Here is a 27,019-nt window from a genome sequence, read left to right as displayed (position 1 = left end):
TTGTGACTAGCGAGGCGGTGACTGTGGGCAGACGCGTAGCTCATCTTTTCCACCGACTTGTCACACAAACAGCAGACTCAGATTTAGCTCGAGAAAACAAAAATGTTTCACTAGAGTCACTACAGGACGGAAGCGTCCAGACAAGCTTCATCGGCAGCCCAGTTGGTAAACAACCCAGTACCTCGCATCAGACAGATTAACCACCTACCATCTCACTATTGCAATACGTCATTTCATTTATCTCATACCCCAGCCAAAGAAAGACATTAGCAGGCTACTTCCCTGTTGCCGCCGTACGCCCCTACTCTCTGCTCACACTTCAGTGTCCTGTAGCATTCAAGAAGCAGCTGACCATTTCTCTAAGACATTAACGTATCTCGCCAGTTTTTGCCTGTCAAACAGCACACCAAACCTATCCACACTCTCCAATCTGCGCTTCTTTCTGTTTTCGTTTCTAAACATTTCCCCCTCACTCACCACTTGCTTTCAGTCACGTTCCTGATTCTCTCAATCTACCACCCTCTCTCTCCCGTTTACTGCTGCGTCTCAGTTTACATGAAGCTGCCTACGACTGAACTTTCTTCTTCTGCTTTAAATCATCCATACTTTTCTCTGCTATAACTACTACTATTTACGCTGTTTACGTTTTTGTTGTGGTCTTCAGTGTAAAGATTGGTTTGATGCAGATCTCCAAGCTACTCTATCCTGTGCAAGCCTCATCATCTCCATCTGAATCTGCTTAGTGTATTCACCTCTTGGTCTCTCTCTACGATTCCCCCACCCCCTTCCCCCCATGATTCCCTCCACTACTAAATTGGCGATCCATTGATGCCTCAGAATGTGACCTACCAATCGATCCCATCTTCTAGCCAGGTTCTACCACAAATTTCTCTCCTCAATTCTGTTCAATAGCCCCTCATTAGTTACATGATCTACCCATCTAACCTTCAGCATGCTTCTGGAGCATCACATTTCAAATGCTTCTATTCTCTTCATCTCTAAACTATTTATCGTCCATGTCTCACTTCCATAAATGGCTAAACTTCCTACAAATATTTCAGAAAGGACTTCCAGACACTTAAATCTAGCCGGCCGTTGTGGCCGAGCGGTTCTAGGCGCTTCAGTTCGGAACCGCGCTGCTGCTACTGTCGCAGTTTCGAATCCTGCCTCGGGCATGGATGTATGTGATGTCCTTAGGTTAGTTAGGTTTAAGTAGTTCTAAGTCTTACGGTTCCAGACTGCAGCGCCTAGAACCGCACGGCCACTTCGGCCGGCAGTAAAGATTTTTTTTTTTTTTGGTCATCAGTCTACTGACTGGTTTGATGCGGCCCGCCACGAATTCCTTTCCTGTGCTAACCTCTTCATCTCAGAGTAGCACTTGCAACCTACGTCCTCAATTATTTGCTTGATGAATTCCAATCTCTGTCTTCCTCTACTGTTTTTGCCCTCTACAGCTCCCTCTAGTACCATGGAAGTCATTCCCTCATGTCTTAGCAGATGTCCTATCATCCTGTCCCTTCTCCTTATCACTGTTTTCCACCCTTTCCTCTCCGATTCTGCGTAGAACCTCCTCATTCCTTACCTTATCAGTCCACCTAATTTTCAACATTCGTCTATAGCACCACATCTCAAATGCTTCGATTCTCTTCTGTTCCGGTTTTCCCACAGTCCATGTTTCACTACCATACAATGCTGTACTCCAGACGTACATCCTCAGAAATTTCTTCCTCAAATTAAGGCCGTTATTTGATATTAGTAGACTTCTCTTGGCCAGAAATGCCTTTTTTGCCATAGCTCCATCCGTCATTGGTTATTTTACTGCCTAGGTAGCAGAATTCCTTAACTTCACTGACTTCGTGACCATCAATCCTGATGTTAAGTTTCTCGCTGTTCTCATTTCTACTACTTCTCATTACCTTCGTCTTTCTCCGATTTACTCTGAAACCATACTGTGTACTCATTAGACTGTCCATTCCGTTCAGCAGATCATTTAATACTTCTTCACTTTCACTCAGGATAGCAATGTCACCAGCGAATCGTATCATTGATATCCTTTCACCTTGTATTTTAACTCCACTCCTGAACCTTTCTTTTATTTCCATAATTGTTCCTCGATGTACAGATTGAAGAGTAGGGGCGAAAGGCTACAGCCTTGTCTTACACCCTTCTTAATACGAACACTTCGTTCTTGATCGTCCACTCTTATTATTCCCTCTTGGTTGTTGTACATATTGTATATGACCCGTCTCTCCCTATAGCTTACCCCTACTTTTTTCAAAATCTCGAACAGCTTGCACCATTTTATATTGTCGAACGCTTTTTCCAGGTCGACAAATCCTATGAAAGTGTCTAGATTTTTCTTTAGCCTTGCTTCCATTATTAGCCGTAACGTCAGAATTGCCTCTCTCGTCCCTTTACTTTTCCTAAAGCCAAACTGATCGTCACCTAGCGCATTCTCAATTTTCTTTTCCATTCTTCTGTATATTATTCTTGTAAGCAGCTTCAATGCATGAGCTGTTAAGCTGATTGTGCGATAATTCTCGCACTTGTCAGCTCTTGCCGTCTTCGGAATTATGTAGATGATGCTTTTCCGAAAGTCAGATGGTATATCGCCAGACTCATATATTCTACACACCAACGTGAATAGTCGTTTTGTTACCACTTCCCCCAATGATTTTAGAAATTCTGATGGAATGTTTTCTATCCCTTCTGCCTTATTTGACCGTAAGTCCTCCACAGCTCTTTTAAATTCTGATTCTAATACTGGATCCCCTATCTCTTCTAAATCGACTCCTGTTTCTTCTTCTATCACCTCAGACAAATGTTCACCCTCATAGAGGCTTTCAATGTATTCTTTCCACCTATCTGCTCTCTCCTCTGCATTTTACAGTGGAATTCCCGTTGCACTCTTAATGTTACCACCGTTGCTTTTAATGTCACCAAAGGTTGTTTTGACTTTCCTGTATGCTGAGTCTGTCCTTCCGACAATCATATCTTTTTCGATGTCTTCACATTTTTCCTGCTGCCATTTCGTCTTAGCTTCCCTGCACTTCCTATTTATTTCATTCCTCAGCGACTTGTATTTCTGTATTCCTGATTTTCCCGGAACATGTTTGTACTTCCTCCTTTCATCAATCAACTGAAGTATTTCTTTTGTTACCCATGGTTTCTTCGCAGCTACCTTCTTTGTACCTATGTTTTCCTTCCCAACTTCTGTGATGGCCCTTTTTAGAGATGTCCATTCCTCTTCAACTGTACTGCCTACTGCGCTATCCCTTATTGCTGTATCTATAGCGTTAGAGAACTTCAAACGTATCTCGTCATTCCTTAGTACTTCCGTATCCCACTTCTTTGCGTGTTGATTCTTCCTGACTAATGTCTTGAACTTCAGCCTACTCTTCATCACTACTATATTGTGATCTGAGTCTATATCTGCTCCTGGGTACGCCTTACAATCCAGTATCTGATTTCGGAATCTCTGTCTGACCATGATGTAATCTAATTGAAATCTTCCCGTATCTCCCGGCCTTTTCCAAGTATACCTCCTCCTCTTGTAATTCTTGAACAGAGTATTCGCTATTACTAGCTGAAACTTGTTACAGAACTCAATTAGTCTTTCTCCTCTTTCATTCCTTGTCCCAAGCCCATATTCTCCTGTAACCTTTTCTTCTACTCCTTCCCCTACAACTGCATTCCAGTCGCCCATGACTCTCTTTACATACTGCATTACTCTTTCAATATCCTCATACACTTTCTCTATCTGTTCATCTTCAGCTTGCGACGTCGGCATGTATACCTGATAGAAACTTGAATTTTGGACAGGGTGTGGATCTTATATTGCAGTCTAAGAAAGGACAGAAATTCCATTCCTAAGGATATGGAATAGAGGATGAAAGGCTTTTTGAAAGTATGTCGCTATTAAAGGAATTTTGAAACTAGAAGTACGAAAACAGGTATCTGGTTTCTCAGTCAGAAAGTAAAAAAACGTTTCAGCATTTTTTGAATTTCAATTATTGTGGGGGTAAAGTAGTGGGTGAGATTACTCGTATGTGGGAAATTAAATAATTACTGAAGAACTAACGGGGTGCAATAAGGATGAAATTTTTTTTTGAAAATACTTCTGTACGTTAAAAATTTTAAAGTTAAATTTACGAAAATTGGTATTTCACTTTTCGGTTAGATATAAAGAAATATTTGCTACGGGCTGCAAGTTGCTATGGAAATATCTCCAAGCCAAAGGGCTGATTGACAAAAACTTTGACTCAAGATACGAGAATCGCTTTTTGGGTATAAGTACATTCGGCGAAGACCATGATTATACGGCCTTAATTAGCGTGAAAAGCTTAGAAGGTGTTGCAGTTTGTGAACAACATCAAAATTCGATTAAACAAAAACGAAAAAATCTCTGAAGGCCATACAGTCTACGCGAGCGAAGCAGCGGACACTGAGCATGTGTGAGATATGAACAATGCCTGGTTAGGTGTATGACAAGGATTTTGGCACTGTTCTTTCCAGAATAAATAAAATAAATAGTACGTATTTTTAATGTTCTATGTACGTGTTTACGGTTTCGGACTTACCCAATAGGTCTGTACGATGTCTTCGGTGTTGACGTAGAGTGAAGTAGCAGCGATCTGAAATACAAGAAATAACGTTAAGTTGAAAAATAGGCACTGCAGTTGGGTTCGTGTGTACATACAAAGAAGGTTCGCTGTGTGTTAACATTAATGCAGTCTGCTGTCAATACACACATCATTGCAACTTAAGTGTTGTCTTTCTGCTATCTTCGTGTAACAGGTTAATCTTTGATCAAAACACCGTATATGAACCCTAGAGAAAGAGGTAATGAGACTAATTTTTCCGTTCCTTACGAAAAGGATGAATCACGTGAGACATAGACACCCCCTTTAATTCCTGAACTGTTACACATTTGAAAACGCAGTTTTCGGCAAATGTTAAAGGTTCGAGGGGAACGTGTATTTTTGTTTGGTTAATGTTTTTAGCGCTGGTATAAACGGGTATATTGAAGCAAATACGTTTTCCAAAATGGAACGGCATTAAACAGTAAAAGACCTTGGAATAATCTTGGATGAACACCTAAACTGGGAAGAACAAACAGTCACAGCTTGCCGGAAATCGCTCTCCTCCCTACATGCAATTCAAAAATTTAGAAAAATATTTCCAACCCATGTTAAACAAAAATTAGTCCAAACACTAGTCTTGCCTAATCTTTACTACTGTGATGTAGTTCAACACGGCACAAACAGTGAAAATTCGAGATGCCTCGAGCTAGTGATGAATGCTTGCGTTAGATACGTATGCAATATACGGTTGTATGATCATATCAGTCCTTCATACTCCCAGCTAGGTTGGATACGCCCACATAAGGCACGCGATCTCCACACGATGTGCTTACTTCATCGATTTCTTAGTCACTGGTGCCCCCAATACTTATCTTCTCACATTAAACACCTATCATCATTCCACAACCGCAATACCAGATCGGATACGTCTAGCATCTTGGCTATACCTTTACATAACACAAAATCTGTCTCCGTATCATTCTCCATCTCAGCCATACGACTACGGAACGCGCTCCCCTGTGATCTGCGTCTTATCGAGAACCACTCAGCATTCAAGAGGCAACTCAAAACTCACATATAAGGGACGAAATAGCCACCATTGTTGTGCCCCTCTCATCTCTTTCTTTCTCCTCTCCATCATAGCTTCGAATTTTACCATTCTATATCTCTTCCTCTAACCTATCTACCTCTTCTATATCTCTTTCACCCCATTCTATCGTCTTATGTCTCTGCTTGATGAGAATAACTCACAAGCTGCAAGAATATAACGAGAAAATTCCCAACTAGCAATAGGACTGACATTCGTAAAAGAAAAATATGTTTACTTTCCTATACATAGTCATTACTATTATTATTATTATTCTTGATTGTTATAATTATTTTTTGATTGTTATAATTATCATTGTACTAGTTTTATAATCTCTATTTTTTTCTTTAACATTAATACTGTATAACATGTTATATGTGGTGTCACCGCCAGACACCACACTTGCTAGGTGGTAGCTTTAAATCGGCCGCGGTCCATTAGTACATGTCGGACCCGCGTGTCGCCACTGTCAGTAATTGCAGACCGAGCGCCACCACACGGCAGGTCTAGAGAGACGGACTAGCACTCGTCCCAGTTGTACGACGACTTTGCTAGCGACTACACTGACGAAGCCTTTCTCTCATTTGCCGAGAGACAGTTAGAATAGCCTTCAGCTAAGTCCATGGTTACGACCTAGCAAGGCGCCATTAGCCTTACAGTGCTTGTATTTAAAGACTCTCAATTGTATCGTCAGGAGCGATGTACCACAATGATGGAATAAAGTTAAGTATTCGAGGAGCTACGTACTTTTCTTTATAGCATTCATTAAGTATCCTGTTTCAGACCTCACGCCAGCCGGCGTGTGTGTACGCGTGCCTTTCGGTTACCCGTCACTGTGGACTGGCTGTCTTGTCAGTCCACAACATTATATGTCCTTAATGTTCTGTAGAAACTGAAATTTGTTGAATCTGAGTATGCCTGGTTAGGTGTAAGAGAGGGCCTGAAGGCCCTAATCTTGCCAGGTAAAATAAATGCATAAATAAATAAATAAATAAACAGGTGTTGAGGAGACAGTTAGTGATAAAGGGTTTATTAATGTTGACGTTGAAAGCTGTTGTAAAAAAAAAATCGAGAAATGTTCTAGAATTTGAGAGCACGGTGGCTGGAATCGGCGTTTGGGGTGCAAACACTGCGAAGCAGAGCTCTCGTGCTACGCTGTGTCAGAATGTCAACACACTCGCCTGTCTACTAGTCTGCACTGCGTGCCACTCGTTTCTTCCTCAACATTCGCTGCGTGCAGACGTGTACACCAATGAGGAGAAGTGGATTGCAACTATTATACGGTGAATGTAAAAGAAATGCCGTTAAAACAGTACAGCAGTTTAGGGCTATCTATCCGGATCGGTGCGACGAGCCAGGCAATTGCACGAATTATTAAGACGCCAGTGCGGACAGGCTGTTTGAACGTCAAAAAGAGGACAAGAAAGGAGACTGCAACTGAGAGAGAAGACGCAGAAGCCGTTCTGGCCAAGACGCTAATGAATCCGCACAGTGGTACGAGACACATTTCCAAGGAACGTGGAATCAGCAAGACGAGTGTCATCCGCATCCTACAGTCTATTCACCGAGAGCTGGGACGAAACATAAACAGTGTCACGTGAGTGACTACGCTTGTTTCCAGAGAAAGCATTCGGTGTTCACGTGATACGTAGGGGTGTGGAAAATCCTTGGCGCACGCTTTGCAGATGGCGGCGTTCGGCTGGCTGCCGAGCTGTCACAGCGGACCTTGAGAAACCTGGGCAACAATGTACGAAATAAATTTAACAGTAATGTTAAAATAATGTTAAACTGAGTTCATTGTGTCGAAGCAGTTTTACTGTCATTCAGGTTGCTAACAAAACGCTCCATTCAAACACAATTAAGTGTTAATTTTAATAACAATACCAGTAATAATAATGACAAAGGACGAAACAAGGTTCACTCTGTCGAACTGTTTTCATTGAGGTTTATAACAAACCGCTCCTCTCTCTCCTCTATAATGCAGTCTAATTTCCACATTCGAGTTTCCACTTTTTCTACGACATGGAGGACGCACTTGCTCCAATCCTGTGCAGTCTCTGTTCTTACTGCTTCTTCTAGCAGTACTTTAACTTCCGGCATTTTGCATGTTTTGTTTTTCGCTGCAACATAGCCTTTGATTCTGTCCACACTAACTCGATGGCGTTTAATTCACAGTGGTACGGAGGAATTCTGAGAACAGTTTTCCCTGCATTCTTCGCCATTTCATCTATTGCATATTCGTTGTGCGCTCTCCTGTGATTTTTAACTATATCTAAAAGTTCTTTCTTCAACATACCGTCTTCGAAATCGATGCTTTTAGATTTTAGCCACTCTGATATTTCGTGATTATTGGAATTCGCATTGGGCACTTTTTCTTTTCTCCGAGAATGGTACGGCGCGTTATCAAGAACAATAACTGCATTTTACCTGAATCCGAGGAAGAACATCTTGAAACGACTTCTCGAAGGTTTCGGCGCACATCTCCTCATGATAATCTCCACTTTTCTTGGATTCGAAAGTCCACAAGCATTCTTCAACGAACCCTGCTTTGCTGCCAATGTGTGCGATAATCAGACGTTTGCCTTTACCCGATGGGCCCTTGCTTGCGGTGGATAATCCGGACAGAAACGCTTGTTTTGAGGAATTTATAGTGTCATCTACCCAGACGTAACTTCGGGTATGTCCTGCGTTCACCCACGTCTCGTCCAAATAGTAAATGGGTCTGCTTTCATCTCTCAACCGTTCAATGGTTCGAAGATAACGCCGCCTCCATAAAACCATGTCATCCCTGCCTATTACCATGCTATCGCGCCCACGCCGGACATATTTGAAATTCATTTCTCTCAATAACTTATAAAATGTAGTTCACCGAAAATTGCCCATATCTGCATCTACGTTCACGACTGTAAGCACTTTGCCAATTGTTGGCAATTCCTTACGAAAAAAAAATCGTGTTCTTTCCTTCGTATCGCATTTCTATCGAAGTCATCAACACTTTCAGAAAGTTTCTGTCGTAATTTTCCTTTCTTTGGAGACTTCAAAGAGTGTGTGGCCTTGTACTCACTCATCACACGATACACTGAAGAATGTGCAACACCTGTAGCTGCAGCTGTTTTCGAAACAATGTCACTCATCGACTGCTCTGGATGTAACAGTTCCGTTTTATACACATTAAGCACCATGTGCTTCTCAGGAGAACTTAATGATTTCTTCTTTGCTCGCTTCTTTGGTAGACTCAGAACTGACACGTCGACCTCGCTCGCTGAATCCGTGGATGACATAATGAGGACAGCCGTATGTGATGCTAATGACATAAGGGAATATATAAAATAAGAAACCATGCTATTGGATTCACACGTAAACAGTGAATGCTCAGCATGACTACAAACAGATATACTTACTCTAATAATCAACAACTAGTCTTTCAAGCGCATTTACACATGAACTTAAGATATCCTAAAATCGCGGCTGCACAACACCCACTAACGAGCTCACACCTGCAACTCAGACGGCCACACTGACTGAGCGCCGCGCCTGCGAACCGCACAATGCATCGCTCATAAAGGACAAACGGTTGCACCCATCGCATTCGAACAAACTACAAAATTAAATTCAAACCTATATGAAACTTTTATCGCTTACACCCCCACAAAAAAATTCAAAGGGGAAAAGTTTGTCGCTTACTATATTTCGGATGATGATTTGGTAAAAGTTCTGCATCAGACGTGAGATTTTAATTTATTGCTTCACTATTACTGACTCTATTGGGCAGACAATTGGCAGACGTCATCAACATATAGTAATGAAGGCAATTATAAAATTATTTTGCTGTGCGACACACAGTTTAGGAGATATGGCGTGATAAATATAGAGTAACGCGAAAAAACAACTTTTCCTGAAAGCTTAAATATTTCTCTTTTTCAGTGACAATAAATTTTAATGTAATGTAAAAAAAGGTGTCGGAAGGTAGTTCTCAGATCACTTTATCAAGTTCAGGCGCCAATTATAAAAAACACGACTTTAATTTTTTAATTTCTGACGCCCCTGGCTTGTACACCCCTCGACGGCACCGGTGTGGTCACGCGCCTTGAATGGAGTTTTTTTTTTTTTTTATAGATTGACAGATATCCCATCCCTGTCAGCTGTCACTACGTCAGACACTCGACGACCGTGATTTCGAACGTCGTACACAGTTTTATCTGTTTGCCCTTAAGCAACTGAGAGCAGACCCTACGTTCTTCGAACGTGTGCTCTTTACCGATGAGGCGACGTTTGCTAACCACGCTAATGGAAATTTCCATAACGTGCACCACTGGGCAGCCGAAAATCCACACTGGCTTCTTCAGGTGCAACGTCAAAGGCCGTGGAGTGTGAACACATGGTGCAGTATCATAGGAAATTACATTGTGGTGCTTTACTTCATCTCAGGCATTTGCACGCACACTTTCCGACGAAAATTCTGCCTGTCCTTCTAGAAGAGTTAAACTTGGATGTTTGACAGGGTATGTGGCTGCAACGTGACAATGGCCAGCTCACTCGTCCCGTGTTGCTATGCAAATACTGAATCAGAACTTTCCTGGACGTTGGATGGGACGGAGTTTTGTTGTCAAATAGCCTGCGAGGTCCCCCTGTTCGGCTCACCTTGATTTCTTTCTTTGGGGAGCAATCAAAGATGCAGACTATGGTGGAGCTCCGACTACGCCAGATGATGTGTGTCGTCGAATCGTCAGTGCATCTTCTACCATATCATCCACTGTAATTCACTGTTCTCTCGAACGGCGGTTGCAAATGTGCGTATCTTTCTATGGTCAACAGTTTGAACACATGCTTAAATAAAGAATATATATATATATTTTTTTTTGAAGACAAAATTTATGTTATGTGATTTGTGTGCTTACCAAACCATTGTTAGAAAATTGTTTATTTGCTTTACTTGTGTACGAAATTGCTCTGCACTGTCAAATAAGTCGACATCGAGTATTGCACGTAGCTGATAATACTGTCATTACGCGCTTGCGTTTCGTTAAGAAGAATATTTATTTTGTGGTGTACAGGTGGTAACCAAAGTTATTTTAATAAAATGTTTAGTTCGACGAATGTATCCCTAGCGATATAATTTAGAGCAGTGTAGGAGGACACAGTTGTCCGACAGCATGTATTTTACCTCTAAGAAGCACGCAGCCACGTACAGGAAAAGATATGTCAGATCTTTCTTCTAACATTCAGATATTTAATACTGTGGTTGCTTTTCGCAGCTTATAAGACCTCTTTATTTTTGAAGAATGAACAATTGATTTCACTGTTTCATCTCACGTAAATCTGGCAAGATACACAAAAGTGAAATAGTTTTCCTAAGCCCTTTGCGATACGCTAGATCCGAGCCTATGTCATATTTCCGGACACAAGATTCGTAGGCAAAGCTGCACCTAGGTCGTAAGTTGGTTCAAGGGCAAATAAAGCTTTATTCTCGTAGCGCAGGCCTTCCTCACAGTATACAACTACGCAGCCTGTTCCGAAACGCCAGCCTGGCAGTGTTTGCACCGCAAATGCCGTTCCCGGCCTCCATGCTCTCACATCCTCGGGCATTTCTCGAATTTCTTACGACAGTTCCCATCCTTAACATTAACAAACGGTATGTGCCTGTAATTTTCTTCTCAAGAGCTATCGAATGCAGTTATAAAAAGTTCGACTTAGGAAAACGTATTTGGTTTAATATCTCCGTTGATACCAGCGCTAAATACATTACCCGAACAGAAACATACGTTCTCCTCAACGCTCTAATAGTTTTACGAAAACCGCATTTCGATATGTGTAACCATTCACGAAATAAAAGGGGTGTTACGTCCTAATTGATTCACGCTGTTTATACGATGGTAATACCAAAAGTAAGGTCTCCTATTTTTTTATAAGTACAAAGACCTGTTTATTTCTACAATGGTTTACATCTGTTTACAGCTGGAACGTTTAGCTATTTTTCCACATAATTACTATTTCTTTCGATGCATTTTTGTAGACGCTGTGGCAGTTTTTGTATGCCCATGTCATACCAGCTCGCCGCCAAGCTGTTCAGAAAGTTATGAACCTCTTCATTCACCTCGTCGTGGAGCTGAATCGCTTTCCAGCCAAATGTTCTTTTAACCTAGGGAACAGGTGATAGTCACTGGGCGCAAAGTCAGGGCTACACGGTGGGTGGGTGATTGTGTTCCACTGAAACTGTTGCAGGAGGGCAACGTTTTGCCGAGCGATGTGTGGGCGAGCGTTGTCATGGAGGATGTGTACGCCCTTGCCCAACATTCCTCTTCTCCGGTTCTGAATTGCCCGTTTGAGTTTTTTTTCAGACTCTCACAGTACCTGTCAGCGATAATTGTGGTCCCAGCGATACAGCTCCGATGACGAGGTGAATGAAGAGGTTCATAACTTTCTGAACAGCTTGGCGGCGAGCTGGTATGACATGGGCGTACAATAACTGCCACAGCGTCTACAAAAATGCATCGACAGAAATGGTGATCATCTACATCTACATCTACATGATTACTCTGCAATTCACATTTAAGTTCTTGGCAGAGGGTTCATCGAACCACAATCATACTATCTCTCTACCATTCCACTCCCGAACAGCGCGCGGGAAAAACGAACACCTAAACCTTTCTGTTCGAGCTCTGATTTCTCTTATTTTATTTTGATGATCATTCCTACCTATGTAGGTTGGGCTCAACAAAATATTTTCGCATTCGGAAGAGAAAGTTGGTGACTGAAATTTCGTAAATAGATCGCGCCGCGACGAAAAACGTCTTTGCTGTAATGACTTGCATCCCAACTCGCGTATCATATCTGCCACACTCTCTCCCCTATTACGTGACAATACAAAACGAGCTTCCCTTTTTTGCACCTTTTCGATGTCCTCCGTCAATCCCATCTGGTAAGGATCCCACACCGCGCAGCAATATTCTAACAGAGGACGAACGAGTGTAGTGTAAGCCGTCTCTTTAGTGGACTTGTTGCATCTTGTAAGTGTCCTGCCAATAAAACGCAACCTTTGGCTCGCCCTCCCCACAATATTATCTATGTGGTCTTTCCAACTGAAGTTGTTCGCAATTTTAACACCCAGATACTTAGCTGAATTGACAGTCTTGAGAATTGTACTATTTATCGAGTAATCGAATTCCAACGGATTTCTTTTGGAACTCGCGTGGATCACCTCTCACTTTTCGTTATTTAGCGTTTACTGCCACCTGCCACACCATACAGCAATCTTTTCTAAATCGCTTTGCAACTGATACTGGTCTTCGGATGACCTTACTAGACCGTAAATTACAGCATCATCTGCGAACAACGTAAGAGAACTGCTCGAAAAATAATTAAATGATCAAGCTGTAAGCCGGCCGTTGTGGCCGAGAGGTTCTAGGCGCTACAGTATGGAACCCCGCGACCGCTACGGTCGCAGGTTCGAATCCTGCCTCGGGCATGGATGTGTGTGATGTCCTTAAGTTAGTTAGGTTTAAGTAGTTCTAAGTTGTAGGAGACTGATGACCTCAGAAGTTAACTCCCATTGTGCTCAGAGCCATTTTTCAAGCTGTAAACTGATGTAACCCATTGTAGAAATAAACAGGTCTATGTATTTATAAAAAAAATTGGAGACCTTACTTTTGGGATTGCCCTCGTATTTCCATGCTGGTATTAACTGTGCCGATCTTCTACATCGGGTTTTTGCAAAATGGCTCTGAGCACTATGGGACTTAACATCTATGGTCATCAGTCCCCTAGAACTTAGAACTGCTTAAACCTAACTAACCTAAGGACATCACACAACACCCAGCCATCACGAGGCAGAGAAAATCCCTGACCCCGCCGGGAATCGAACCCGGGAAGGGCTTTTGCATCTTTCGTGCTGAGAGAACAGTGAAGGATAAATTGCAGTAGTTTTTGAGCAGGCTGCTGTGTCTTAGTGACAGAAGCAACAAGACAGCCGCAGAACAAGGTGACAAATGACAGGGTGGCACGAGCATCTCCAAGATGGCGCACAGTTAGCGACGCGGTGTTACGACAACAGCGTCCATACCCAGCGTGTGCTAAACGTCTATTTACGGCCCCACTAACAGCCATTAATCGCCTTCCCTCGTCCCTCGTCTGCGAGCGCTGCTGTTACCGGGTGATACCCGCTCCTAGTCACTACTAATAAAGTTACATCAGCGGCATAATGAAGTATGTCTCGCTCCAAAAGGGATAGCGTTGCCACCTGCGCTACAATGATACTCAAGGACGTTTCACTAGACTAGGGGCTTAAATACTGAGGAATATAAGACGATGTAAAGGGAAGTGTACAGCTAAAGGTCGCAGTACATTAACGAGTAATGGACTGGCTAATGATGATGATGATGCTAATGATGATGGCGACGATTACGTTGACTGTTAGCAGCAATTGCCGAACTTTTTCGCTCAAGAGCCAATACTGATACACTACTGCCTATTGTTACACCAGGAAGAAATGCGGATGATAAACGGGTATTCATTGGACAAATACATTATACTAGAACTGACATGTGATTACATTTGCGTGCATAGATCCTGAGAAATCAGTAACCAGAACAACAATCTCTGGCCGTAATAACGGCCTTGATACGCCTGGGCAGTGAGTCAGAGCTTGGATGTCGTGTACAGGTACAGCTGCCCATGCAGCTTCAACACGATACCACAGTTCATCAAGAGTAGCGACTGGCGTATTGTGACGAGCCAGTTGCTCGGCCACTATGGACCAGACGTTTTCAATTGGTGAGAGATCTGGACAATGTGCTGGCCAGGGCAGCAGTCGAACATTTTCTGTATACAGGAAGGCCCGTTCAGGACCTGCAACATGCGGTCGTGCATTATCCTGCTGAAATGTAGGGTTTCCCAGGGATCGAATGAAGAGTACAGCCACGGCTCGTAACACATCTGAAATGTAACGTCCACTGTTGAAAGAGCCGTCAATGCGAACAAGAGGTGACCGAGACGTATAACCAATGGCACCCATCACGCCGGGTGATACGCCAGTGTGGCGATGACGAATACACGCTTCCAATGAGCGTTCACTGCGATGTCGCCAAATCCGGATGCGACCATCATGATGCTGTGAACTGAACAGAACCTGGATTCATCCGAAAAAATGACGTTTTGCGATTCGTGCACCGAGGTTCGTCGTTGAGTACACCATCGCAGGCGCTCCTGTCTGTGATGCAGCGTCAACGGTAACCGCAGCCACGGTCTCCGAGCTGATAGTCCATGCTGCTGCAAACGATTCGTGCAGATGGTTGTTGTCTTGCAAACGTCCCCATCTGTTGACTCAGGGATCGAGACGTGGCTGCACGATCCGTTACAGCCATGCGGATAAGATGCATGTCATCTCGACTGCCAGTGATACGAGGCCGTTGGGATCTAGCACGGCGTTCCGTATTAGCCTCCTGAACCCACCGATTCCATATTCTGCTAACAATCATTGGATCTCGACCAACGCTAGCAGGAATGTCGCGCTACGATAAACCGCTATCGCGATAGGCTACTATCCGACCTTTATCAAAGTCGGAAACGTGATGGTACGCATTTCTCCTCCTTACACGAGGCATCACAACCACGTTTCACCAGGCAACGTCGGTCAACTGCTGTTTGTGTATGGGAAATCGTTGGAAACTTTCCTCAGCATGTTGTAGGTGTCGCCACCGGCACCAACCTTGTGTGAATGCTCTGAAAAGCTAATTATTTGCATACCACGGGATCTTCTTCCTGTCGGTTACATTTCGCGTCTGTAGCACGTCGTCTCCGTGGTGTAGCAATTTTAATGGCCAGTAGTGTATTTTGGTACGGTACGTATGGCTGCATATGTACCAGTCTACATAAATTAGTGTATTATGAGCTCCCAGTAGAATAGCTACTGTTAAGGCCGCCGTTGCCCAAGTACTGATGGTTAAGTCTGGGCCGTTCGGAACACTGATGAGTTCAGTGTTGCCTTTTGAGATTGCTGTCACGCTCAAAGACACCAGAATTGAGACACAGTAATCGCCTGATGAAGTAGTGTCGTGTGGGAACAGATGATTAATTGATTAACACTTCGATTGGGGGCCATGTAAACCGTGCAGTTTCTTAGAATTCCGGACATTTATACGGCTTTCTTTTTTACTACGAACACTAGGCACCATTAACTGTGACACCTATTATGAAACCCTGAAACTACTTCCTCTGGAGTACATATATAAATAATTACACTTTTCTTTAGCATAGTACAATTTTTTTGTGTGAAACACTTTGAAAATGGCTCTGAGCACTATGCGACTTAACTTCTGAGGTCATCAGTACCCTAGAACTTAGAACTACTTAAACCTAACTAACCTAAGGACAGCACACAACACCCAGTCATCACGAGGCAGAGAAAATCCCTGACCCCGCTTGGAATCGAACCCGGGAACCCGGGCGCGGGAAGCGAGAACGCTACCGCACGACCACGAGCTGCGGACGTTGCAGAGACTGTTCGATGAATTTTGTACGGCATACAAATGATACTTACAGGTGTCTGAAACTGTAGAATCTATTTAATTTATGAAAAATGAAAGAGCTGTTACATTTTAAACTTTATGTTTCGAAAAAAAAATCAAATTTTGTAGTTAATTATCTCAATTTTTACCACAGTTTTTAATAGATTTGGAAAATTCTAGAGTTTCATACACCTGTACGTATGGTTTGTATGCTGTGCAAAATTCATCAAAGAATCTCTCTTACTTGTGAAGAAAAATGTGCCTATAGCAACAAATGCAGCCAACAGTAAGTGAGAAAAATGATGAAATTTCATATCTAAAAAAAAATTATTTTGTTATGTTTTTGCTCTTCCACTGCTATGAGTGTGAATCCTGAATCCTTCCTGGTGATGCTGACAAAGTTTTATGAATTTATTTGTAAAACTATAGACAGTAGAAAATAAAATGTCCTGTGGTGCCTCTCCCGCTCCAAGTCAGCCCGTTTGTCGTCCTACCCCCGTTAAATGAATCTGTGATCACTCTTAATTTTTTGTACTAAATTTGTCTGTATCGCTTAATATATTTTTATTCAGGGCGACGATTCAGCTACCGTCACTATCAGATGAAAGTTTAGAGCTATTAAAACGGTGTTCAGTGACTGTCTCCGATAAAACCGACCTGTGCCTTCGCGAAAGTGTGAAGCGTCGGCCACTTCCCCTGTCTACGTTACCACAACTGAAATTCATGAAGGTCGTCTGGAATAGCTGCGCCGCTTATTCGAAAGCAACAAGGCGAGTCGGTGTGAGTAGTGGGTGGCGCAACTCGGCGGGTACAGGCGGTGTTGCTGCGTCCCGTACCGCGACTCAGTGCGCTGTGTGTGGGAAAAAAAGACCGTGCTTATGCAAGCCGCCGCCTGACCGCAGAGGCGGAAGAACTGCGAGGAAACAGCCCAGCATTTGCGGGAACCACTGGCTGTCCACGCCGTCTGCTCGTGGCACTAACCGTCTCCACAGAGGCGGCGCCTTATTACTACCTACACTCACTGCTTACCGCCTCTTAGACTTGCAGTAGAAATATTCGCTTCTAAAAAATTTCTGTAGTGAGTACCTAAAAGACAGAATAAGGGTTTCTTCAAATTACTGCAGCCAGTCGCCTTTTCTTTTGTTCTTCAATTTTTACTCTCTCATTACTAGTTTCGAACCTCCTAGCGATTGTTCAACAGATGGTACATACACTACTCGCCATTAAAATTGCTACACCACGAAGATGTGCCACACACGCGAAATTTAACCGACAGGAAGAAGATGCTGTGATGTGCAAATGATTAGCTTTTCAGGGCATCCACACAAGGCTGGCGCCGGTGGCGGCACCTACAACGTGCTGACATGAGGAAAGTTTCCAACCGATTTCTCATACACAAACAGCAGTTGACCGGCGTTGCCTGGTGAAACGGTGTTGTGATGCCTCGTGTAAGGAGGAGAAATGCGTACCATAACGTTTCCGACTTTGATGTGGGATTGTAGCCTATCGCGATTGCTGTTTATCGTATCGCGACATAGCTGCACGCATTTGTCCAGATCCAATGACTGTTAGCAGAATATGGAATCGGTGGGTTCAGGGGGGTTATACGGAACGCCGTGCTGGATCCCAACGGCCTCGTATCACTAGCAGTCGAGATGACAGGCATCTTATCCGCATGGCTGTAACGGATCGTGCAGCCACGTCTCGATCCCTGAGTCAACAGATGGGGACGATTGCAAGACAACAACCATCTGCACGAACAGTTGGACGACGTTTGCAGCAGCACGGACTATCACCTCGGAGACCATGGCTGCGGTTACCCTTGACGCTGCATCACAGACAGGAGCGCCTGCGATGGTGTACTCGACGACGAACCTGGGTGCACGAATGGCAAAACGTCATTTTTTCAGGTGAATCCAGGTTCTGTTTACAGCATCGTGATGGTCGCATCCGAGTTTGTCGACATCGCGGTGAACGGACATTGGAAGCGTGTATTCGTCATCGCCATACTGGCATATGACCCGGCGTGATGGTATGGGGTGCCATTGGTTACACGTCTCGGTCACCTCTTGTTCGCATTGATTTCTCAACTATTTTTGTGCACCGGGTAATCTGGTTGTCAGAGTCAATCGGCTACTCTATTTTAGTATATCGAGTTCTCCGATTGTTCGCGTGCATCGCTTGTCGCAGTTCGTGGCGAAAATACTGTCCCTCACCAGTCCCATTACGAATCGAATGGCGCCAAGAGCGACGGCACATTGATGATGATGATGATGATGATGATATTCCAGGGCTGCAGTCATGGTTTTACAGTGGTAAATTGATATTTCCGGGGAGACTTTTTTTTTCGGCTCCCAGAAGCGGTGGCTCACCTCAGTCAAACTATAAAACAAAAGCCCTTGAACTTTGAGCTCTCTCTTTCCAATCCTTATTCAAACTATCAAGGAAGGGAGCCGAAACAAGGTGAAGATATCAAACAAGGGGAGGCCACGACGTTCGGAATGCGGATTTACTGCAAACTTCGTACACTCGTAGTACTCCATGAGGACAACAAAATGTGTAAGCAGTAGCGCGTACTTCTCAAGCGTTGCTGAGAAAATAGCAAGATAATTTCGGTAGTCAAATATGTAACCTGTGCGTGGTCGTTATTATCACAAAGCGGCGGTCGTTATTAACACGAAGCGGCGGCAGCTAAGTGGTTGGCGTCCAAGCCCCGTAATCGTAGGTAGTTGGTCCGTGGATCGAGTCCCATTCGTTACCCTTTTTTTTACAACACAGTCATATTGTTTACTATATATATATATATATATTTGCTGTTGTTGTGGTCTTCAGTCCTGAGACTGGTTTGATGCAGCTCTCCATGCTACTTATGCCGGGATGGTTCCTTTGGAAGGGCACGGCCGATTTCCTTCCCCATCCTTCCCTCACCCGAGCTTGCTCTCCGTCTCTAATGACCTGGTTGTCGACGGGACGTTAAACCCTAATCTCCCCCCCTCTCCATGCTACTCTATCCTGTGCAAGCTTCTTCATCTCCCAGTACCTACTGCAACCTACATCCTTCTGAATCTGCTTAGTGTATTCATCTCTTCGTCTCCCCCTACGATTTTTACCCTCCACACTGCCCTCCAATACTAAATTGGTGATCCCTTGATGCCTCAGAACATGTCCTATCAACCGATCCCTTCTTCTGGTCAAGTTGTGTCACAAACTTCTATTCTCCCCAATCCTATTCAATACTTCCTTATTAGTTATGTGATCTACCCATCTAATCTTCAGCATTCTTCTGTAGCACCACATTTCGAAAGCTTCTATTCTCTTCTTGTCCAAACTATTTACCGTCCATGTTTCACTTCCATACATGGCTACACTCCATACAAATACTTTCAGAAATGACTTCCTGACACTTAAATCTATACTCGATGTTAACAAATTTCTCTTCTTCAGAAACGCTTTCCTTGCCACTGCCAGTCTACATTTTATATCCTCTCTACTTCGACCATCATCAGTTATTTTGCTCCCCAAATAGCAAAACTCCTTTACTACTTTAAGTGTCTCATTTCCTAATCTAATACCCTCAACATCACCCGACTTAATTCGACTACATTCCATTATCCTCGTTTTGCTTTTGTTGATGTTCATTTTATATCCTCCCTTCAAGACACCATCCATTCCGTTCAACAGCTCTTCCAAGTCCTTTGCTGTCTCTGACAGAATTACAATGTCATCAGCGAACCTCAAAGTTTTTATTTCTTCTCCATGGATTTTAATACCTACTCCGAATTTTTCTTTTGTTTCCTTTACTGCTTGCTCAATATACAGATTGAATAACATCGGGGAGAGGCTACAACCCTGTCTTACTCCCTTCCCAACCACTGCTTCCCTTTCATGTCCCTCGACTCTTATAACTGCCATCTGGTTTCCGTACAAATTGTAAATAGCCTTTCTCTCCCTGTATTTTACCCTTGCCACCTTTAGAATTTGAAAGAGAGTATTCCAGTCAACATTGTCAAAAGCTTTCTCTAAGTCTACATATGCTAAAAACGTAGGTTTGCCTTTCCTTAATCTTTCTTCTAAGATAAGTCGTAAGGTCAGTATTGCCTCACGTGTTCCAGTATTTCTAATATATATATATATATATATATTAGTGTTTTTATATATTAGTGTTTTATACTTTAAAAAAATCTCACGAGATAGATAAGGATGGTTCTCGGGTAGGACAACTTTATTGTCTGTAATACAACATACAGTCACCATTGATCTTTATTTTGCAATTTCCATTCCCAATTTTGGCCCATATAAACAGGTACTCATCGGCATTTAATTTCTTCTTCTTTCTAGTACTCAACACAAATGGCATGCTTGGAACTAGTGTACCATAAGGCTGTTTAGCCAAGAGTCCTGTTGTCTCTGCTATACTCCATGTCTTCCAAGTCAAAATGTTAGCATCTGGAAATGCTTCAAGGCCACCATAATCTGCATGATTGCCGCATACAACAGCAAGTGTCAGCCATGTACTACCTCCAAAAACTGCTTGTACATCACATGTAAAGTTCAAATGGAGTCCACGAAAATATATATATATATATATATATATATATATATATATATATATATATACTGTCTGCAGGCAACAAGTAGTTTCGGGCTCCCACCAGGTATAAGGGATTTCTCAAATCACGGACAAGCAAACATTTTCAGTATCACTTTATGCGTTTATATGGTGCGGAGACCTGGACATTGAGGAGGGAAGATGAAAGAAGATTGGAGGCACTAGAGATGTAGATATGGAGAAGACTGGAAAAAGTGAAATGAGAAGACCGAGTAAGGAGTGAAGAAGTATTAAGAAGGGTTGGAGAAGAAAGAAACATGCTGAAAGTTATGAGAAAGAGAAAACAGAACTGGATTGGACATTGTTTGAGGAGGGACTGTTTATTGAAGGAAGGAATAGAAGGAATAGTGGAGGGAAAAAGGGGAAGAGGAAGAAGAATATATCAAATGCTGGACAATATCAAAGGAGACAAATATTCAGAAATGAAATGACTGGCTATGAACAGACCAAAGTGGAAGAGGCTTAACCCATGACGTGACCTACCGTAAGGCAGAATACCATACTACTACTACTACATATGCGTTTGGTCGTTTACAAGTCGGTAGTTATGAATATTATATTACCTGCGACAATAAAACTTTGTAGGCTGCCAAATAACATTGTAAATGTAATAAAAGTCCTTCTGATTACACGTATTTTTCCCGTTGTATCAACTGTAATATAAATAGCAAAGAATATAACTGTGTTGGAAAGAAAATAAAAAGAGTCACGAACAGGACTCGATCCAGCGACCAACTACCTACGATTACGGGGCTTGGACCCTAACCACCTAGCTGCCGCCCCTTCGTGTTAATAACCACCGCCGCTTTGTGATCATAACGGCCACGCACAGGTTACATATTTGACTACCGAAATTATCTTGCGATTTTCTCAGTAACGCTTGAGAAGTACGCGCTACTGCTTACACATGTTGTTGTCCTCATGGAGTACTACGAGTGTACGAACTTCGCAGTAAATCCGCGTTCCAAACATCGTGGCCTCCCCTTGTAAGTATGCAGCTGCGCACGCGCGCTGGAGACCAGCGAGGTCGGGCGTTGCTGCACGAGCTGAGCTGAGGCGAGCTGACGCAGAGAACGTCCTTTGCCTTCCAGGAATTGGCCGGTTTAGCACCTAGGCGGCCCTGCCTGCTGGCTGTCACACGCGGAAAGATCGTACCCAGCATGCTCCACCAGCAGAAATACAGGACAATGCAAGATGAATATCTGAGATAATGATTGAAGCAGAAGAAATGGGTTAAAATTTGTGGTGCGGCCGGGACTCGAACCCGGGTCTTCAGCTTACTTTTTTATGGCAAGTTTTTTTAAGTTTTACTCTTTTGTTTCTTTTTTTAATTGTTCTATTTTTTGCTACCCCTACACCCCTTTTTTAAATTTTTTCCTAATAAAAGAAATAAAACAAAATCATAGCCATCCCTACGGGGCACCGCCAATTGTGTCCCTGCCAAACAAAACTGAACTCTTACCTCTTCACGCGTTGCCTTCCTAACTATACGTAACCACCCCCCTCCCCCCTCCTCCACCCCCCATCGAAAATGTGAAGAAACTACACTATACGGGACTAACGTGTGTGCATCAACCCACAAAAACACGATGAAAGGAAGGGGGGAAGGCTTTTCGCGGATGATGCTGTAGTATACAAAGAAGTTGCAACTTTAGAAAATTGCAGCGAAATGCAGGAAGATCTACAGCGGATAGGCACTTGGTGCAGGGAGTGGCAACTGACCCTTAATATAGGCAAATGTAATGTATTGCGAATACATAGAAAGAAGGATCCTTTATTGTATGATTATATGATAGCGGAACAAACACTGGTAGCAGTTACTTCTGTAAAATATCTGGGAGTATGCGTACGGAACGATTTGAAGTGGAATGATCATATAAAATTAATTATTGGTAAGGCGGGTACCACGTTGAGATTCATTCGGAGACTCCTTAGAAAATGCAGTCCATCAGCAAAGGAGGTCGCTTACAAATGGTTCAAATGGCTCTGAGCACTATGGGACTCAAGTGCTGAGGTCATCAGTCCCCTATAACTTAGAACTACTTAAACCTAACTAACCTAAGGACATCACCCACATCCATGCCCGAGGCAGGATTCGAACCTGCGACCGTAGCGGTCGTGCGGTTCCAGACTGCAGCGCCTAGAACCGCTCGGTCACTTCGGCCGGCGAGGTGGCTTACAAAACACTCGTTCGACCTATACTCGAGTATTGCTCATCAGTGTGGGATCCGTACCAGGTCGGGTTGACAGAGGAGATAGAGAAGATCCAAAGAAGAGCGACGCGTTACGTCACAGGGTTATTTGGCAACCGTGATAGCGTTACGGAGATGTTTAGCAAACTCGAGTGGCAGACTCTGCAAGAGAGGCGCTCTGCAACGCGGTGTAGCTTGCTGTCCAGGTTTCGAGAGGATGCGTTTCTGGACGAGGTATCGAATATATTGCTTCCCCCTACTTATACCTCCCGAGGAGATCACGAATGTAAAATTAGAGAGATTCGAGCGCGCACAGAGGCTTTCAGACAGTCGTTCTTCCCGCGAACCATACGCGACTGGAACAGGAAAGGGAGGTAGTGACAGTGGCACGTAAAGTGCCCTCCGCCACACACCATTGGGTGGCTTGCGGAGTATAAATGTAGATGTAGATGTAGATGTATTTCTAGTAGGGTGCGGAAGCTATTTTTTATTGTTTTTTTATTTTTATTGTTTTTTTCATTTTTTATTTATATAGATATCAATGTGCGAACAGTCATAGTTAATCAAGGCTGGAAAACTAAAACAGAATGAAGACACCATCGAACATAGTAAACATAAATAACATGAAAATAAAGCCACCACTTGGTAGTTAGGCTTCCCAGCGACTGCGCCCAATGATAAACATTGTTCAATGTATGCTCGTTTGCAGTTCGGTCTGACCTCGTCTACCACTGCCAGGAACATTCCAGCTACACGGCGGGCTGTGAAAGGCACCCCAGAGGTCGTTTGCGAAGCATTGCCGATATCTGGTATGCCCGGGAACAGCATAATGTCTTTCTTGCAAATAGAGCCAGAAGTCTAGTAAATTCTTGTGTCCGTCACGACAGAGGTAATGGACCGCATGTCCACGTATCCAGGTGACGGAGTTGGCTCGAGTCTTGGGGTAAAATGTCTCATCCGGAAACAATAACGTGCGTGCAGGTATATGCTCCGGCCTAACTCGCAAGAGATGAGCCAGCATCTGCCGCACAAGGTGCCAAACCGGTTCCACCTCTCCACAGCTGAGGTGGTGCTCGTCAGAATCTACTGTATTACAACCCACACAATTGGGAGATTCTGCCATGTGGATATTGTAGAGACGTTCTTGAGTCACCAGCTTGCCATTAACGACTACGTACCATTGGGAAACAACATCGGAATCAAGCATGGCATCGTGTACAGTCTTCCACACCACGCGCCACCGTGCGTCAGGATATTTTAGTTCGACCACATTTAGGGGGCGCTGTTGCAGCATGTCGTGATATAGACGTCGAGTTGTGGCCATTCGCGGTGTCGTGAGCGCTACACTGCAATAACTTTGTTCTAAGTAGAAACGTCCTGTATAAAAGAGGGGCGCTGGGATGTCCTGTAGTGGCACCGGCGCTCATAGTCAAGCAGGTCGCAGCGCCGTCAGAAGCAGACTCGTGAGGCTCGTAGGACAACGGCGCAGCAGACATAAATGTGAGCTAACATAGAGGGCAATGGCCCTATCATGGACGTTAAATAGGCCGAGATAAAAATAGTTTGGAAGTGGCGAGACGCGAACCACCGCTCTAATATGCTATTAGTATAGGATCAGTGAAGCTAGTCACTACGCTTAACCAAAAGCGCTTACTAGGCAGATACGCTGACCATCACACCATCGAATCATTATGGTCAACAGAGCTGCACGAACCACCCAAGTACCCTCCCCAACACAAACTCCAATTCACATCTCGTCTTATATTGCCACTATTACCAGGGCTCTCTGACATTGGAATAGCATTGGACGTAATGGGGAAGTGCTGTATTACATGTGATCGTATAGATCTTACATTAAATTTTCCCTGAGACGTTTAAGTCTCTAATTTATCGACGACTCGTTGCACGGATGCAAAATACTAACCCGTATTTTCTACAGACGAATAGGAAAACTAGTAGAAGCTGACCTCGGGGAAGATCAGTTTGGATTCCGTAGAAATATTGGAACACGTGAGGCAATATTAACCCCACGACTTATCTTAGAAGCTAGATAGGAAAGGCATTTGTAGACTTAGAGAAAGCTTTTGACAATGTTCACTGGAATACTCTCTTTCAAATTCTGAAGGTGGCAGGGGTAAAATACACGGAGCGAAAGGCTATTTACAATTTGTACAGAAACCAGATGACAGTTATAAAAGTTTAGGGGCATGAAAGGGAAGCAGTGGTTGGGAAGGGAGTGAGACAGGGTTGTAGCCTATCCCCGATGTTTTTCAGTCTGTATATTGAGCAAGCAGTCAAGGAATCAAAAGAAAAATTTGGAGTAGGTATTAAAATCCATGGAGAAGAACTAAAAACTTTGAGGTTGACCGATGACATTGTAATTCTGTCACAGACAAAGGACTTGGAAGAGCAGCTGAACGGAATGGACAGTGTCATGAAAGGAGGGTATAAGATGAACATCAACAAAAGCGGCGGTGACACCACATGAAACATGGACGATAAATAGTTTAGACAAGAAGAGAATAGAAGCTTTCGAAATGTGGTGCTACAGAAGAATGCTGAAGATTAGATGGGTAGATCATATAACTAATGAGGAGGTATTGAATAGAATTGGGGAGAAGAGAAGTTTGTGGCACAACTCAACTAGAAGAAGGGATCGGTTGGTAGGACATGTTCTGAGGCATCAAGGGATCACCAATTTAGTATCGGAGGGCAGCGTGGAGGGTAAAAATCGTAGAGGGAGACGAATACGCTAAACAGATTCAGAAGGATGTAGGTTGCAGTAGGTACTGGGAGATGAAGAAGCTTGCACAGGATAGAATAGCATGGAGAGCTGCATCAAACCAGTCTCAGGACTGAAGGCCACAACAACAACAATAACGATGGAAGCTGACAATATAAGGGGAGATGTGAACTGGAGTTTGTGTTGGGGAGGGTACTTGACTGCGGTAGTTCGTGCAGCTCTGCGTAGTAAGCAAGAAGACCTGTGTTCGAGTCCCGGCCGCAGCACTTCACTTCTTCAGTTTCTAACGTTATCATAGATAGATTAGAGACTTAAATGTCTCCGGGAAATATTAATTTAAGATTTTTTTTAAAAAAAAAAGAGAAAGAGTTTGAGGTAAGACTGCGGCACTGCGCAGCTAGTTTGTCGAAACGATTATTGTCAGACAGTTAACTTTGTTCACTCGCTCAGAGCTGAGAGAAAGACCACCCCGCTCCTCTTAGTCGTGCATAACATATTAACCGATTATGCTGTTTGGTTTTTTTATAGTAATTCTCTGTTAACATTGTGTCATTTTTAAATCATTTTTCACTTTGTTAAGCATAGTATTGTACGGACCAATGTTATGTGTGAAGATCACGCAAAGATTTACTCTGTCTTTTTGAATACATACTTCATTATAAAATCGTTGTCTTGGAATACCATTTCATTGGAATAGTTACTCTCCCTGTCTCACTGTTTGAAGAATGTTTATGATTGCGCGTTACCACATTGCACCATGTGGTATGCAACAGTTTGAATATTGTTTGGAAATTTTATGTAATACTAGAAAGCTAGGTTAGCAGTTGCCTGCTTGCCGTTTGCCGTTGTGCTTTGGAGAAATCAATAACAACGCTGTCAAGATGCGAGGTAAGTGAAACATTTTGATCAGGGCCAGATAACTGTTTAATTCAGTTGCACATCTATGTGTTCAGACCAGTTACAGTTCAATTCAGATTAGGTTTTGTTTAGTCGAAGGTTAGCGTACGAGTATAAGTTGGGTAACAGTTTGTGGGTACATAGGTTTGGTAATACGTAGACTTTTTTGAGAGTGGGAGATAAATTTGGGCTAAATTTCATACAGGAACACATAGTGGGGAACTTACAATATATAAATCATGGATGTTTGAGATTTGAGACTTTACACCTAGCACATGCGTCGTTTTCGAGGAAACTGCACAGACCACATGTTATGTTCCCTTCAGGAATGTATTATGGATCCTTGACTGGCCTGCCCTGATTACTCAACCTTAGAGCATATCTGGGAAGTGATGGGAAGAAGCGG

General features: G+C 43.3%; 1 protein-coding gene across 1 annotated transcript in view; it reads right to left on the bottom strand.

The window, feature by feature from the left end:
• The window catches only part of LOC126159397 (peroxidase-like), a 356,870-nt gene that overhangs the window by 217,477 nt on the left and 112,374 nt on the right, over positions 1-27,019 (bottom strand). Inside the window, exon 3 of the mRNA XM_049916512.1 lies at positions 4,581-4,634. The gene's annotated coding sequence lies outside the window, so the exon portion shown is untranslated. The remainder of the gene's footprint in view (positions 1-4,580; positions 4,635-27,019) is intronic.

Source organism: Schistocerca cancellata, unplaced genomic scaffold, assembly GCF_023864275.1.
Source record: "Schistocerca cancellata isolate TAMUIC-IGC-003103 unplaced genomic scaffold, iqSchCanc2.1 HiC_scaffold_1132, whole genome shotgun sequence".
NCBI classification, from domain to species: domain Eukaryota; kingdom Metazoa; phylum Arthropoda; class Insecta; order Orthoptera; family Acrididae; genus Schistocerca; species Schistocerca cancellata.
Note: the sequence above shows the minus strand (reverse complement) of the source record. Positions and strands in the feature narration are given on the sequence as shown.